Source organism: Ceratotherium simum, chromosome 15 (genome assembly GCF_057802395.1).
Source record: "Ceratotherium simum simum isolate JZ-2026a chromosome 15, ASM5780239v1, whole genome shotgun sequence".
Taxonomy (NCBI): Eukaryota; Metazoa; Chordata; class Mammalia; order Perissodactyla; family Rhinocerotidae; genus Ceratotherium; species Ceratotherium simum.
Window position 1 is genome coordinate 53,635,665 of NC_141914.1, and position 18,950 is coordinate 53,654,614.

An 18,950-nucleotide genomic window follows, 5' to 3' on the forward strand; every position below is an offset into this window, starting at 1 on the left:
TACATATTGCTAAGAAAATATAGGTTTTACTGGGATTGTTATTCTTCAAAGAGGTTGAGAAATAAAAAAAGCATCTTCTTGTCCTTATTTAAAAATTTGAGAATATCGTGTTAGCTCTGATCTCAGTACTTAAAAGAATCTGCATACTCATTCTGCTTTGCAGAATTCCCTTGCGGCAATTTTATTGCACTCATTCTCATTTGTAGCTGTCTTTACATGTAGACTCTAAGGAGTGTCTCTTTCTCCTACAGCACTTATTGTACAGGGCAACTGACTATTCGTTTCCTCTTTGTGGAGGAATGCATGTATGTTGAGGGAGGAACTTTCTTAATTCACACTTTCACACAATCATTTAGAGACAATTCTCTGCATTCTTTGACTGTATGTATGCTTGCCTTAAGATATGTGAGTGGTGGTAAGTAATTTTACCTAAATCCTAATTGCACTCTATTCAATGGGGCAGATAATAATTATTAATAATAACGAATAATTATCAACATATCATATTGTACATTTTTAGACAATTTTCAGCACAGAAAATAAATTCAAAATAAACTTTAAATTTTGATTGATTTCTGTAATTTAAATGTAACATCCACTATGGCAGAAAATTTCTTGTAGAGAGAAACGCTGGGGGTATGTGCTATTAATGGGATTGACCAAAGTACAAAGATGTTTCAGTTTCTTAAGTGCTCTTTGAAAGTCTGAGTTCTCAATCAACATTTAGAGAAATCTTGGGAAAAGAGGAAATCTGGAAATCGACCTTATTACCAATCTACCTCCTGAAGTCAACACAGCTGGACATGAATGAGTTGTTTCCTCCATTTTCACTCTTATTTTCTCAATGTTTGTGTTGGAAATCATGATCAGGCTGTATAGGGCTTCAGGATGATTATTAGCATTTATCCCCATTTTAAATTTAGAATTTGGCTCTCATTAGGGTCATGCTAGGAACAACCTTATATCACAATAACTGCTGCAATAAAGAATTTCTGGTTAGAGGAGTGGCCATGAGCTCTATCTAGATGCTCCTTTGAGACCTAGGTACTCATTCTTCCAGCTGCTGTGAGTATTGACAGCAGAGGTCTCAAAGCTAAATCCTTTTCTAGGAATTGCCCTCACTACAAGGAAGCTGGTTCACCCAGGTCGTGCCTCTCCCCTGGGGCAGCCAATATTTAATGACTGGAGTATGTGGGGGCACAAAAACATGGCTCCTCTTCTCCATTATGGAACACTTTCAAGGCAATCCCAGCTCAAAACTTGTGCAGGATTGGCCAAGTCTCTATTGCAACCCTTCACAGTTCAACCTCTTCCTCTGCCCAATTCATCCTTCATGGGTATTGTTTCCTCATCCCTGGTGCTTCCTGCATGAAAATCTTAGAGTCCCAAAATATGTTTCATATGACTTATAATAGAGGGATAATATTCACATATACTGAGTCAACTTTTTTTTTTACAGTGTTCATTTGCTTGAAAGATAAGCCAATTAAGAGTGATATTTCCTCTCAAGCAATGAGCCTGCAGGTGTAGGCAAAGTTTAGAAAATAATGTACAACATATAAGACACCTGCACTTTAGGCAGAGAGTGCCCCAATATTCCTACATGATTTTAAACCGGGATTAACAGAATTTGATTTTAGGAAAATCATTCTGGCCACCAAGGGAGGAAGGGATTAGGGAGATACACAGTTACCTGTTCAGAGGATGCTTTCTCCGGGAGAGAAATGATGGGGGTTGAAAGAAAGTTGATACAGTAGGGGCTAAAAGGAGAAATGTACAAGAGCCATGCAAGAGCAAGAACCACTGGACCTAGTTGGTGATTAGATGTCACATATGAAAGAGAGAGAGGAGTCAGAGAGAAAGTGGAGATTTCCAAATCAGTTGGCTGCCTGAGTCAATGGTTATGTCCTTCACTAGATTGGGATAACTGGAGAGGAAGTAGGTTAGAAAGAAACAACTAATCAGTTTTAGACCAGCTGAATTTCAACACAAAGTACTTAGAGAGAATGGAGATGTGTTGGATGAGAGAGGAGAGACCAGTTTGACTAGTATGTTAGAAACATGAAGGTTTTTTGCTTGTTTTCCTTTTGTGAAAAATGAGAATTACTTAGGCTTGATATAATAAAATACTTCTTCCATCTTCCTTTGTCCCCACTCTCTGTGGTCTCTGAACTTGTTCTCTTCAAACAAGACAACTCAGGGAGGAACTTTATTTGAGCACGTGTCAATTTCGACAGCAAAAACATTCTGGTCTAAGATGGGTCCCCAGAAAATCATCGGGAAGACCTGATTATCTGGTTGCTGGTAGTCACATTCAATTGCATAACTAATTTCAGTTCCAAATAGGAACTGAAGCAGCAAGAAAGTCAGGGAGAAAGGAAAAAAGGCATTTTGGGATAATGACTGCACAGCCTCAGAGAAAATGTCATTCAGGCATGGCTTAAATTCTCTTTTAGTTTACCAAGAGAAGCACTGAACAAAATTCTCTCTCTCTCTTTCGCTCTTTCTCTCTCTCTCTTTCACTATCTCTCCATCTCTCTCTCTATATATTTCCTAACTTCACATCTATCTATTTGACAAATATGGACAATGCATCATTCCTCCATCATTTTATAACTTGGCATATAAATACTCAGAATGGATTATGAGAAAAACATTTTGGGGCAAATTTCACACTTTAAGGGTCTATACAAAGAAAAAGGCCATATAAGATGGATTATTACAAGCAGACACTTGTGTTTCTGCCTAATAGTGCTCTTCTCAGCTTCTGAACATCAGAGGGACTTTCTTCCTCAATTCATAAAAAGCAAGTCATACATGCCATGATAGTGAATTGAGTCAATTACTTTGATATTTCTAAAAGAATTGTCAGCACGTGAATGCATCCCTTCACTGGGGCAGAAGGCTGTGACACCAGAAACTTCTCTTACCACTTTTCATACTAGAAGAAGAATCATATCAATAATCAAATCAGCTTGTTTTAGATGATGTGACTAGTATAACCCTGTTAATTTATACAAAAACAATAACAACAGCAAAAAGAATCAATTTTGCCATATTAGAAACATTTCTTCTAAAAGGGCCTGGACTAGATCATGCAGAAGTTATATATTTTGATCACCTCTGCTTTAGATTTTCTCCCATATGTGATATGTTGACTGTGTTCTTTTTCTTTTTCTTTTCTTTTCTTTTTTTTTTTTTTTTAACACAAACAGGCTCTGTGAATGCTGGAAAATAGTGAAAATCGTGAAGCAACAAGAGAATTATCTTTTTTTCCTATGAGTTATATATTTTAATTGTGATGATAAAAATATGGCCCGAATGACCTTGCTTATAGTTTGATGCCATCTACTCACCTGTGGATTCCTGTTTTGTGGCACAAAGCCCACTTGCAGATGAATCCTGGAGTTGTATAACATGACATACTCCTACCTGCGCCTACTCCTCAACTGCCCTTCTGTTCCCAGAAAGATTTATTTATTCAGAATTAGAAGTAACTGGGAATAGCATCAAAAGAAGGGGACTCTGTTACTTGTAATTATTCATCATCTCAGCCTCTCTAGAATTCATTTTTGTACAGAAGCATTATAAATCCCCCTGGATCATATGTCAAAAAAGAAGAAAAATTTCTACTTATGGTGCACAGAAGTATGACTTTATTTTTGGATAAAGAAACATAAAGTAATTTCACTCAAACTCTTTCAAAAGCTTTATAGATGACTTCTTTCAATTTTGACCTACTACCAGGGCAAAACCCATATCCATTTCATTAAAAGTCATGAGGTTTATTTATTTAGTTTTTTGGTGTAAAGTAAAAGAAATGTCAAAGTGTAATTAAAAGTGACTTTTTCAAGAGTGGGTGCTGAGTGCCATCAAAAGAACTTTTATTAGATGAAGAATCATTTCATCTTCCTGAGTCCTGGACCCTAGTGCTGGACATGTAACCAAAGGCAGTGAAATTACTTGTTGGACATATGAAGCTTAGAAGGGGATAAATACAGGGCTACAAAACCTATTGCTTTCTAATACGTTCAGGATTTCATACCATATTCTAAACTAGAGAACTGGTTCTTGAATTCAACCCATGGAATGGGCGATCAGAGACTTAACTTCCTCCTAGGAGGCAGCAGAGAGAGGTGGAGAGTTAGATCTAGATTGGAATGCTGGATCCCTGACTTAGTAGCTCAGTAAGATTGTATATTTAAAAAAAATTCTTTATGTCTCATTAATTTTATATGTAGATGAGAATGATTCTACCTACTTTGCATGGTAGGTAGTATAGGGAAGTAACATAGGGAAAGCTCCTGGCACATGGTAAGTTCTAAATAAACATTTATTTCTGCTTGCATTTTTATTTTTTATTTATTTATTTATTTATTTTTTTGTTGTTGTTTTTGTTTTTTTTTGTGTGAGGAAGATCAGCCCTGAGCTAACATCCGTGCTAATCCTCCTCATTTTACTGAGGAGGACCGCCTCTGAGCTAACATCTGTTGCCAATCCTCCTCCTTTTTTTTCTTCCCCCTCAAAGCCCCAGTAGATAGTTGTACGTCATAGTTGCACATCCTTCTAGTTGCTGTATGTGGGACGCGGCCTCAGCATGGCCGGAGAAGCGGTGCGTCGGTGCGCGCCTGGGATCCGAACCCGGGCCGCCAGTAGCGGAGTGCACGCACTTAACCACTAAGCCACGGGGCCGGCCCTCTCCTTGCATTTTTAAATCACACCTGTCATTTGGAGAAATGTGCTGCTAAGTATGTATTTTTGTTTGTTCTTTTTTAACCCTCTTTTTGAGCTAAAACAAAGGATTGTATTTTCAAATCTGACTCACATGAATAAAAAATATTGCCTATTACGAATCTTAAAGGCAACTGGGAGACTCAGCCAAAGTAGGGAGAGAACTGGGACATTGAGGGCAGCTTCCGGGTCCTTCCTTCGTGCATAGGACATGTGCTCTCTGGCTGAGAGTAGACATGGTCTCCAGGGGAGAGATTATCCCCTCACACAGCAGGAGGATTTTAGTTCTATTTTATACCATAGCTTATGTGGCACCACCCATGGAGCCAAGCTTCATAAATCTATAGATTTCGAGTTTATTAACTACAAGCAGTCCTAAGCCATGGGCATCCTGTGAAGAACATTCCATGGATGAAGATTCTCCTTTTAGTAAATATCATTATTCTATTTACCCAGTGGTCTGGAAAATTGTTGGCAAGGGCATTAGGCTTATGTCCTGCCTTCTTCTCTTTCCCACAGGAGTATCCCACCAGTAGAGGGATTGAATGGATCACAGCCACTTAACTCCTTCCTCCCCGTATCTTCTCTCGATTTAACAAAAGCTTCACACAGCAACTGGCACATAGACATGTCAGTTTCCTCCTATTCTTCTCACTGCACCTTCGTGTAAATTTCTAACAAGCCAATCCTTGTGAAATAATGGAAAAAGTGTTACATATGCATTCAACATTCCTTGTGTTTGTCCTGATCTTGTGCATGTTACTAAAAAAGCTTTGAGGTTTTTTTGAGGATTATATAAAATAGAGATAGTGGAATCCAAATATTTCGGAGTCATTGCTTTACCTGTTAAATTGAGATTATACTTGTTCTGTGTATTCAGAAGGATTTGGGGAGTTATATATAAGAAATACATGAAAAATAATAGGAAGTATAGAAGTATTATATATTATGCACATATCAGTTCACTTCCTGTATGATTTTCAGAAAGATGTGTGCTAAACACAATTTACTTTTTCTATAATGAAAAAAGCGTTACATGTTTTTTTGTACATAAATCATGCTTGTTGTAAAGTATTTTAGCTTTTGTGAAAATACGTAAAAGAAAGTAAAAATATTTCCAAATTCCATCCCCAGGGATAGCCAAAGTTAAAATCTAGAGAGTATCTTTCTAGACCACTTTCTATACATATATGCAGACATGCACTGTCTCTCACTCTTTCTCTGTATAGTTCTCTATATGTATATAAATATGATCATATTATCATTGCAAATTTTCAACTTGCTTTTCTCCTCCTAAACAGTACTTCATAGTCATCTTTTCATGTAAATATAAATCGATCTACACCATAATTTTTAATTCTCAGGTAGTATAAATTTATATTCATATGTTAAGTAAATAAAATGTCTATATAAATCTTTGGAGTTTATATTTGTACTAATTGTATAACACGATGATAGTTCGTAGTACAAACTGAACTTTTACTATAGCGGTGGTAGGAGACTTTGTCTACCATAACTTATCAATGGCAAAATTATAACGATGCTAGATCCATAATACATTTTACATAATACATTTTATATACATTACAATAATAGCTAATATTGAGTGAGAACCGACTAGACTGTGTGCCAGTCAGACAATATGCTAAGAACTCTACACATTATCACATTTAATCTTCACAATTATCCTGTAAAATAGGTACTATTAATGTTTTCAATTTACAATGAGGAAAACTGAGATACAGAAGGGTTTAACATCTTATACAAGGTCCAACAGATAGCTGAAGATCTGAGTCCAAAGCCCAAACTTAAATACTATGTTAAATATCACAAAAATCAGAGTTCCTTCAAACTATATTGTGATGGAAAGTTAAGTTTCAATTCCTCCCTTCACCAAAGTTCCCAAACATACTCAACTGGGTGCGTAGAGCCTCTTCCTCTAAGGACAGGAGACTTCAGCCCCATCCTTAGTCATCTCTTTTCTTAAATTAACTGACCTTGGGATGGAGGTGAGGGAAGAGGGGGTCTTGCTAGTAAGCAAGGCACGTTTCCATGTGATTTCCAGCAGTGTTAATGCTTCTTGAAGCTCAACCAAACACACTGCCAATATTTTCAGTCCACTTACAGTTCTACGTGGGCAGCAAGGTCATTACTACTGCTTTGGAGACCCCTTGACTCAGCAGCCAAAGCCACATGGCTTTCTGGCTGGGGCTCTGGGGCTTTGTCCCTTTGGCTATCTTGGGCTTGATTTGCACAGAAGTTACTTTTTTTTTTTTTTTTTTTTGGTGAGGAAGATTAGCCTTGAACTAACATACATTGCCAATCCTCTTTTCGCTGAGGAAGATTGGCCCTGGGCTAACATCCATGCCCCTCTTCGTCTACTTTGTATGTGGGATGCCTGTCACAAGCATGGCTTGATAAGCAGTGCATAGGTCTCCACCCAGGATCCAAACCTATGAACCCCAGGCTGCTGAAGCGGAGCGCATGAACTTAACCACTACGCCACTGGGCCGGCCCCACAGTGGTTACTTTTTAAAAGCAGTCCACCTTAAAATTGAGGCATTTTTTTTCTTTTTGTCATGAGAACATCTCTGAAGTTGTTGCCTAGTTTTAACATAAGGGCAAGAGAAGTTTTCCAGTGTGGTGGAACTGACAGCAAAAATTTATCTAGATTTCTTTGAGTCAGTTTCTCATTCTCTAGTGGGTCATCTTCATCTGCAGTTAAACTCAATCTGGGGCGGTAAGAGCTTGAATACTATTCAATGCCTCATTTGTGGTTTACCACAGGGGTTTGTCTCAGGGAAATGTGAAGGCCAAAGCTTCCTTAGAACAGCCAATATTTACTACAAAAGTCTTGGAGAACTTTTACTATCTTCTTCAAGTGGATTGAAGGTTGGCGTGATAGACTGCAGGAGGGGCTGAATCCTAAGATGGCTGAGCTGTTGCCTTCTTTCTTATCAGGCATTACACATTCCACTCCCTCATCTCCCAAGCAAACCAACCAAAGTTATAATGATTCATTTGGTTTCAGCCAATAATGTTCATAGATTTCCCTCCTTGCACTCTTGGTTTAGGTGTGTTTCTCTGTAACTGTTTTCTGTAGGGTGTCAGAAACTTCTGCCACTCAGGACAAATGTTAGTACTAGTTACAGTGGGGTGGTCCTAAGGCTGACCACCATGTTCAGGAGGAAGTACTGCTACCTGGAGGAGAGTTAGAACAGCTAGATCAGCTGTCTTTGAACCCATTTACTTCTACTTGACTTACAATCTTTTCTCCAATTCTTCCTGATAAAGAAGCAGTAAATTGGAAGACCACTTATTGTCTGGTTGACCACATGATTTGGTCAACATATTCACTATCAATTCCTATTGGCTTGCCTCAAATCCCATTTATTGACGTGAAAGGCCCTCATTTTTCCTCTTCTAGAAAGCCATGCTTCTATCAGCATCTCCTCCTTGTTGATATTACTATCTAGAACTGGGAAGGGTCTGATATTTTACCCTACTTACAAGCTAACAAGTTAGCCTGCTCATGGATGGCTGGCAGAAGACATGAGACTCCCATGTCAGACACAAAAGACTTTATTTCCCACAACTATAGCAAAAATCAGAGTATTCGCATTTTCTTTTCCAGTCCCCTGGTGATGGGAAGAGGAACAGATGATACTCGCTCACGCGGTGGTTTGAGGTATAGGAGAGGAACTCTGAGCTTAGGGAACCCAAATCATTTATGGCAGCAAACCTGCCTGACTTTTGCTTTAACAGGAGACATTACATTTATTATACTGCATAGTAAGCATTCCTGACTTTTTCTCCAGAGGGAACACTATCTCTGTCTCCCACAGCTGTTCACTATATAAACATCCTTGGAAAAATAATCCAGAACAAAGGCAGTCACTGTCTCTGTTCACAAGACATGTAGAAACGCAAGAGAACAATGGAAAATTGTCTCCCAACAGGGTTATGGTTAGCTGAGAAGTTTTCTCAGGTTGAGCCTTTGGATTATTTCGTTTACCTGAAGTGTTTCTTAAATTTTAAGGTGCATATAAATCACATGGGGATCTTGTTAAAATGCAGATTCTGATTTAGTAGATGGAATTTGGGGCCAAAGATTCTGCATTTTTAACAAGCTTTCAGGTGATGTTTATGCTACTGGTTTGTGTAGCCCAGGCTTCAGTTAGCCAACCTAGTAGAATTTTAATGCTCAACACAATGAATCCTGAATTTTGGATGAGCCCACTCTTGTCAATTAAGTTGTACCAATAAAGATATTTATTTCATCTTGCTTCATCTACCACTCTTAGCATCCACTCCCAAATATACTCTATATACTCCTGCCCATACTGATGCATGAATTACCGCAGTTCTTTCTTAATATAGGCTATCTCTTCTTGGGTCAAGCTTTGTACTTCTATATCTGGGCTATTCAGGAACCTGATTCCCATTATGCTTCTGGAGGCAATGAGCCAACTGTCCCAATTACAAACATTGAAAAATTTTTATTTCAGAAAATGCTGATTCCATCACAAAGGGAGGGTGGTTAGTTATACCTCAGTTGGCAAGGGAGCTTCAAGATGATTTATAATTTCAAAGCTTTCAGCCTTGTCTATGACTGCCCACATGTTTCTATCTATGTCTCAGCATCCCATTCATTCCCTACTAGTGTCCTTAGCTGGTTGGATTGAGCATTTAATTGGCACTAAAGCTCTATTATAATCAGGTCTTCATCTTGGTTCTCAACCATATCTGCTTCCTGACTGTAAGAGATTGAAGGCTCTTCAGAGCTCCCAAAGAAGCTTTCTAATTGTCCACTTGCATTCCTTGTTGAACAGCCACACCTCTCAATTTCTCCTTTACCTCTTGTACACTCTCCAGGACTTCAAAAGTTAAATTATGCCAACATCTTTTGGAATCAATATTTGGTTATTATTAGTGCAATTGCAAGAGTGCCACAGCTATTTGATTTCTTCTTGCCTTCTGCACTGCATCCTAAGTGTTATGGACTGAGTGTTTATGTTCTCCCAAAACTCATGTTTTGAAGCCCTAATCCATATATTTGACTATATTTGGAGATAGGGCCTCTGAGGAGGTGATAATTGTTAGATGAGGTCATAAACCTTAATCCAATAGGATTGGTGCCCTTATAAGAAGAGGAAAAGACACTAAAGCTCTCTCTCTTCACATGCCCACACCAAGGAAAGGCCATATGAGCACACAGTGAGAAGGTAGCCGTCTACAAGCCAGAAAGAGAGCTCTCACCAGAAACTGAGTATGCTGGCACTTTGATCATAGACTTCTAGTCTTCAGAACTGTGAGAAGATAAATTACTGTTTTTTAAAGCATCCAGCCCGTGGTATTTTGTTATGGCAGCCAAGCAGACTAAGATACCAAGCCACCAGCAGTGGTAATTTGAAATATTGTAATACCACCACCTGCCATGGATTACTCGTTACTCATTTTCTTCTGCCAAAAGGATTATCCCTGCACTCCTCAAATATATAAGCAGCTCAATCCCAGGATTTCATTTTGACAACATCCTTCCTGAGGCCACTGCTGGTTCCAATTATTCTATCAGTCAGTACTGGAAAAGATATCAGACATTAAACTCAAGTTTGTGTAATCTGACGAGAGTTTAACAAAAAGTCTATTTACTATCATCTGAGCAGGGTGTTTGGAAACCCACAAGAGAAAGTGCATGTCATCACTAGGGCTGAAGAGATAAGAAGAGGGAACACTTATGGAAATTGGAAACTGAGTGGATAAGGCTGCCTGACAGCACCTGAGGCCTTAGGTCAGGGGACTGAGCCATCCCACGCCAATCCTGTTGAGAGCGTCAAGGTGACTGACTCCTCTCCCTCCCTCAGATCCACTTATCACTTATTTTGAAGTTTGTTTTTTGTTTTAAGAACAACTGATGGCACATTGATTTTACTGGAACCCTGCCATCATTTCAAGGAGGAACATATATTCAGGGTATGAAATTACTTTTTCTGTCCATAAGGTTTCTTCCAGTATAAGCATTTATGAACTTTTAGAGTACCCTGTCCTTCACCTTGGATCCCAAACAAGAAATCTCACAGGGATAAAGTAGTTGATGGGACTTTGTATTATCCCTGTGTTGGGGACACACATTTTCACTGATTGAAGGGCAAAAGTGGACGCAGAAGGGCAAAAAAGATGAAACGTGTGGAATAACTTTCATTGACTCCCCAGTTCCCCTTCCACCTTTCTCCGTCCTGCTCTCCACTCTGGGAGGCAGAGCCACATGGAGGAGGAAGAGCATGCTGCTAGGGGTTTCTGGCCCAGCTTCCTTTCTGTTTGGGTGCTATCACCTAGCTGTCCTCCTCCACAGAAGGTCGAAGCTACTGTGATCCAATCATTTACACACAGATGTCTTTGTTTCTGGGATTTGGAAACCGGCCCCTCATATCTGGAAGAGATATCTGTACCCTGCTTTTTACTGGTCCTGCATTACTCTACTTTCCTTTGTGTTTTCTTATACCCTGGCACACTTCGATAAGTAGTTCCTTTATCAAATTATCTCCGATTACTCAGTTTGAGGGTGTCCTCTGTTTCCTGTTAGGACTCTGAAGATACATCCACTGTGCTCTATTGCCTCCCTCTGCCTTTGGTTCTCTCAGCAACCCTTTGAAATAGGTTACTATAACATTTTAGAGGCAAGGATACCTAGGTTATAAGAGGTAGTACATTTCTTTCCAGCTTTTTATGAATTGTGCTTTAAACAAGTTGAAACCCCGTAGTTGGCAAAAATTGCAGCCTGCTTTTCTTTCTCTTATCATTTTCTCTTTGCTCGTGTCAGGAAGTTTCTTCATAAATACAATTTTAAGGAATACATGACAACCCATTTTGTGGGTTTGACATAATTTACAAAGCTGATTCTCTTATGTCGATCATTTGGATCATTTTATGTTTTTCACTACTCTGAATAAAACTGTGATAAACATTTTTGAGAATAGCACTATCTAACCTGATTTGCTCACTCATATACGCATACATGATATATACATATATTCAATTTGAAATGCTCAAAATAATTATATATAATAATAACTATAGTTATACCCACATATACACAGATAAATGTATGTGTGTATATATATAAATATATATATATAAAACATGTATATATGTTTTGTTGTACAGAGAGTTTCTTATTTTAGTTTTTTTGGTCCAATTTTTTTTCCTCTGTAAACCCTGCTAAAGATACAGGGAAAATAGTTCCGTTTCCAGGAAATGAATTCCCTCCTTGAATAAATTATTATTGCAGTTGACTTTTATTTATTTATTTTGACCAGGTTAGAAACAGTGGTAAGATAATGCTTATATTTGAACAGTACTGTAGAGATTATAAAGAAAATCTTACATGGAAAGCCACACTTCCCTAGATGCTAGACTGGACATGTAGAGGAGAAACAAAAGCACAAAGTCTAAGATTTGCCACGATGTCAATTTGGTCACCTAGATATTATGTTATTATTGTCACCGAGTCTGGAAAATTCCGACAACTCCAGAGAGATTCTGATGAATACTAGCATTCTGGATTGCATTTTCCATGATTGAGAACGAATCAAATAGTCTAAGCTTGGAATCTGCACACACAGACACTGCTCTGCTATTTACCAGCTGTGCAAAAGATTTGATTTCTCCCAACTTCTGATTTTTCATCGGTAAATGGGGCTAAAAATATCTTCTTGACAGGACTGTTGTCAAAATGAAACGAGCATTCATATTTGAAAGTTATTTGTAAAGATGTTGGTGAGTGTTAATGGGTTAGAGACCCACTTACTGGATATAGCAAGAGGGTCTATCATTGGACTATATTATTAGGCTGTTTGTTCTTTTTCACTGGTCATTATATAATCTAGATGAAAGTGAAAAACATGTCCCAGCTGCACTGCATAATTGGTCCTGAAGCAATTGTCATATAGAATATTCCTTGTGCTTGTTCTTTATGGTCCTAGATGCTGCTGCTCAACCTCAACTCTGCTCTTAGCTGGAGTAGGGGGTTGCCTCTTGCTGAGTCTTGGAAATCCACAGTTACAGTCACTTCTTTATACTAAAATTGCTCTTACTGGCAAGAAAGATATTACATGAGATTTTATAACTCAGAATATTGGCCTTGGAAAGAATTAGAAAACATCCAGTTATGGAATCATAAACTCAAATTCCTAGGGAGGCAGGAGTGAAGAGTGATGAATATAGAATCCCATGACCTCTTGTCTTTAATTTTCCCATATGTGATAGAGGCTTAAGTACAGATAAATTTTTCTTTACTATGAGGAAAACAACAGTGAGAGAGTGTTCATAAGTAGAAATGGAACTTTAGCTTCTATAACTAGGAAAAATTAGTGAGTGGTGGCGACTTGGGCAAATTGGAGATGTGAGCCTTACATTGGGTCCCTGGAAACAGACTGTGAGGAAGAGAATGACATGTAGGCTTTAGGAAGGCAGAGTTGAGCAAAGATCTCATCTGATCCCATGGAGAGCTGCAGAGCTGGGATGCCCCCTCAGAGTTGTCCTCAATTGATGGAAAGGAGCCAGGCTTCAGTCAATGGCTAAGGGTCCTTGCTGGGATGGTTAGAGTCTTGAGTTGGATAGTTCCTTGCAGCTGGATAAGGGCAATTCTCAATGCAGGGCACAGCTATGAGCTGTCAGCAGTTGATATTGCCAGCAGAGTTTGGGTGCAGAGTGAACAGGTGTGATGGTTATGGCAGCTTGGAAGAGGGAATCTGAGCAGTGCATCATCATATCCCCTCTCTGGTGGTAATCAATTTCAGCTGATTGTTGTCATGTGGAAAAATGAAGCCAAGAATACCATATCTTCTAATATTTCAAGGAAATCCTATAATTCAGATTATTGAGTTAAATCTACCTATTTTAAATCTTTGCTCAAATGTAAAATACTACAGGTTAAAACACCCATGTGAGACATTTCTGATCTCAGGGCTCCCAGTTTGCTAATTCGTATTTAGTTCAACCCCCCGCTTTGTACAAAAAAGAACACTGAATCTTTCAGAAGAATATAAAAAGACCACAGTCATAGAACTAAGCTGATAACTTTGGTTTTCTAGTTCCCAACGCAGAGATTCTTGCTCCTTTTCTAATTCAAGCCAATGGATATCAATGAAAATGTGCTTTTTCTTAAACTATCTTAGTGCTCCTCAGGCCTCCACAGGAACATTACAGATAATATCCTGTTCATTAAAATTTATTTACACACCATCCCAAGGGAAACACTTGGTACTAAACACTTCCTTGGGGAAGGCACTCCAAAAAACCTAGCAGCACATTGCTGGCCTCCTAATCAGCAGATTAGGACAGGTCTATGAGGCTCTCTGGGGATCCATAAAATGTTACAATTAGTTGGGAAAGTTAGATTGTACAGTACTTTCTATAAGGAGAGTGCAAATGGAATGGTTGCCTTTTTTATGTTCCTCTGCTTAATGCTAACTAGGTGCCATCAAAGTTAGAAAACATTTTTTATCAAACTTTTAATTCCTTATGTAGGCACTGGTTCAGTGTCCTCATTTTCAGGAGAGTGAAAGAGAAGTCAAAGTTTCAGGGAATTTACAGAAGACCTTGGATGACCAGGGCCAAGAGATTAGGTGAATGTCCCTTTCCCTCAGAATCCCCACTTCTACTTACTGTACATAACAAAGCCCCAGGGGGAAAGTAATGCTTATGAGATGATGAATAAAGATGGGAAAACAGTTTTGATGAGTAATATTATGGGCAGTATTTTATGCTCTGTGTTCATTTCTTTAACATCTTTGCCTCCCCACTTGTTTCTTCCTCTCACCTACAAATATACTCATGTGTTCTCTCTTCTAATAACAATAAAAGAAAATCCTAAAATCCATTTCTCACTTAAACTCTGATTTTTTCCTCCATCTTGATGTTGCTGAACTTCTTGAAATAATAGTACAATCCAGTGTTTCTCAAACTTTAAAGTACAGTGGGGTTACCAGGACATCTTGCTAAAATGCACATCCTGATTAAATATGTCTAAGATGAGCCTGAATTCTCACATTTCTAACAGGTTCCCAGGCGATGGTGATGCAGCTGGTCCGCGGTACACTTTGAGTAGGAAAAATTCAAGTTAACATTTACCAGACTCTTACCACTTGCTGTGGACTGAATGCTTTTGCTCCCTCCAAATTCATTTGTTGAAGCCCTAATTCCCAAGGTAATCGTACATGGGCACAGGGCCTTTGGGAGAGAGTTAGGGTTAGATTAGATCAGGAGGGTCTTCATGATGCAATTACACCCTTATAGAAAGAGGAAGAGACACAAGATCTCTCTTCCACGTGAGAATACAGCAAGAAGGTGGCCGTCTGCAAACCAGGAAGAGAGTTCTCACCAAACGCTGGGTCTGCTGGCACCTTGATCTTGGACCTCTCAGCCTCCAGAACTGTGGGAAATAAATGCCTGTTGTTTAAGCCACCTAATCTAAGGTATTTTATTATAGCAGCCTGAACTGACTATAAGACACACCACATTACTAAATTACTGTCTAATCTTTCTCATTTTCTATTCCATCCTCAATTCCTTACATCAAGCTTCCACTCCACTAGTCTACTGAATATACCAATGACCTGTGTATGACCAGTTTTTCATAATCGTTATCATAATTACTTGCTTACTCAGGTCATGGCAGTGATTAGCATCCTCTCAAACTCTTCTCTTGTGCCTTCTGTGCCTCTGCATCATTCTAGTTATACCTTTCCTTCCTTCTTTTTTGCAATCCTTCCAAGTGTCTCTTCTTCCTTCTACTGGTCCAATGAAAGCTGTCTCCAAGTTTTGTTATTCACCTTCTTTTCTTTGTTCACTGAACTCCTTTATTTTCTCATTTATCCCTAATTCTTTCCTATTCTGAATATCCCAAATTCTGTATCTCTAATAAAGACCCCTCTCTCTCTCTCTCTCTCTCATATATATATATACATGTATTTTACATATTATTGCTAATTTATTAATGTTGTCCTGGAACTCTCACTTAGATATACTAATTCCTTAAACATACCATATCACCAAATAATCTCGTCCGCAGATAGTCAATGAACATAACCCTCAATTGCCAGTCTCTAGACCCTATGTCATAATTCATCCGGGCTTGGGATAAACTATACTTATTTTCCAAACAAACTTTTAATTTTCCAACAATTTTAGGCTTACAGGATTATTGTAAAGATAGTACAAAGAGATCTTGAATACCCCATACCCAGTTTCCCCTGTTATTAACATCTTATATTAATATAGTACATCTGTCACAATTAATGGACAAATATTAATGCATTTTTATTAACCAAACTCTATACTTTATTCAGATTTTCTGTTTTTCCCTAATGTCCTTTTCCTATTTGAGGAGCCTATCCAGGACATCACATTACATTTATTAATCATGTCGCCTTGGGCTCATCTTGGTTGTGACAGTGTCTCACATGTTCTTTGTTTTTGATATCTTGACAGTTTTGATGATTACTAGTTAGGAATTTTGTAAAATCTCTCTCAGTTGGGGATTTTTTCATAATTAGACTAGAGTATATGTTTTTGGGAGGAAGATCACAGAGGTGAAGTGCCTTTCTCATCATATCATATCCAGGTTGCATACTGTCAGTATGACTATTGATATTAACCTAAATCACCTAGCTAGAGAAGCATTTGCCAGTTTCTCTACTGTAAGGTTACTCTTTTTTCCCCTCCTTTCCCATACTGTACTTTTCGGGAGAAAGTCACTATGCATTTAGAATAAGAGTTATGTTCTCTCTCTTTAAGGATAGAGTATCTATGCTTTTTTTTTTACTTTATTTGTAATTTTTCTGCATGGAAGATTTAAAGTGCTTTCATTGTGGATGAGAAGAGAATAAGTTTCATCTATACCTGACTTACATTAGCAACATATCAACATTTACAAATTATTATGTATCTCGTGTTACTAAAGTTCTGCTATGACAAAATAAGTGAAAATTAAGAACTTCAATATCCAGCTGTGATTGTGAAATGGGCTACCAGAAAGCAATATTATTTTTCACAACTGTGGGAGGAAATTGAGATACGGATAATCACTGAGTTTTTACAGGCACTATGTTTTACTCTCTGATTACCAACTTTACACATAATATTTCTTGTTTTTAAGCAGGAATACTTTGGCTATTTAGATCAAGGAAAGGATCTATTAAATAATATCTGCATAATTTTTTAAATTTTTTATCTTCTAGCTATTGCTGAAGGTGTGGTCTCTGGAGGAGTAAATATCATACGGGTCATAGCCTAATATCATACAGGTCATAGCCCCTTGTGTCAATCACACTTCCTGCTTTGGAAAGGAATGTCTAACTAATCAGGTGACTCTCCTGCTTGGCTCTGACTGACTTTTCTACGGATTACACCAAAATGTCGTGCAGATCATTTCAGGGAAGACTCTGGAAAACTATTCTGTGCTTAAAATATAGCCACAGCGTTTATAAAAAACGGTTTGTGGGGTAGGTGTGGGTCAGTGTAGAGGGTGAAGGCACAGAAAACTTGGACTCAACTGTGTTAGTTTCTCCACAAGGTGGCACAGCTCAGGCCCCCACCAAGTTTTTCTTTAAAATATTCTATTTTTAAGGGAGAATAGCGATTTCATCTCTATAACAAAACACAGAATTTTAGCATCTGTTTCACAACGTAGCTCATATCTTTTTTGACAGTTCTAACACATTTCTGAACATAACATTTTTTCCCCATTCTGATGCCACACTTGTGACTAAGATCACTAGACACAGGATTTTATGTACTTTAAAAATGCTTCCTTCCATCCTTCCTTCCTTCCTTCCTTCCTTCCTTCCTTCCTTCCTCCCTCCCTCCCTCCCTTCTTTCCTTCCTTTCTCTGTTCCGTCACGAAAAGAATAGAGTAAAAAACAAAAAAACAAGGATCATACTCTCATGACGACCTGGGCATTGTTAACAGTCTTTTTAATAGGTTGCTATTCTTGGTCTCTCCAATATAGTATTGGCTTACACAAAATATTCCAATGGCTTCTCACTTTCTTCTTCATAAATAATTACTTGAGCTGGGCTATAAAATGCCTATAAAAGAATTCACAAAACAAAAATGTTATTACAAGGCAAACACCCTTGTAACCACTATCACCTCAAAAACTAAAAATCTATCTGCATGTCAGAAGTCTCCCTCATGCAACCTGGCAATCTCTGCCTCCAATTCACACACATATAAGTAGTATTTTGACTTCAATAGTTATTATTTCTTCGATGGCATTCCTAAACACTCTGATTTAGTTTTGCTAACTGTTTGAAAGTTCAATAAATAGGATAATATAGAATGTATTCTTCTGTGATTATTTTTTTCACTCAACATTGTGAGCTTCATCCTTGTTGTTGCATGTTTCTGCAGTTCATTTATTTTCATTGCTGCATAGAATTTTATGCAGGCCATTTTATCACTCTATCAGAATTTGTTTCTCCATTATGCCCTGAATGTATATTAGGGTTGTTTCTAGTTTGAGGCTAGTATAAATAATACTGCTATGAACATTCTTTTATACGTCTCTTTGTGTACATGTATTATGTTGGGTATATACCAATAGTAGATTCGGGGTCATTGGGTTATGTATACACAACTGGAGTGGATAATCCCAAACTTTTCCCAAGTAGTTACAGAAATTTATATTCTCAAGCAGTAGTGTTTGAAAGTTCTTATTGCTGCACAATCTTGTCAATACTTTTACTTCTGGCTTTTCAATTTTGGCCAAAGTAGGTGTCATGTGGTGGCAACTCATACCGCTTTTAGTTTTCCCATTGGCAACTTGAATAACTTCTTTTGTTATACGGCTATTCTAGTCTCTTGCCCGCAGTATCTCTACCCATCTTGGCAGGGCTTATACACCTTTTTCAGTTGGCTTAATCCTATGACTAGGTAAGAAGATACCCAACTTTTTGACCTGTCGGCTTCATCCTCCTGAATTACCATCTGTCCCCAGGGAAAAACGAGGCTCTAACTCTCTGACTCAATTCCCTGGTACTCAGTTAGTACTCTCATGCCTTTAATCTGATTTTGTTTTCTTTTCCTGCTTTCTTTTCTGGACATCTTTTCTAATTATTCTTAGCGAGAATGTTGGTTTCAATTAGATAGCCATTACAAGTAACAGAAACTCCACATTTCTTAATTACTACAAGATAATTTAACAAGTATTTTTGAG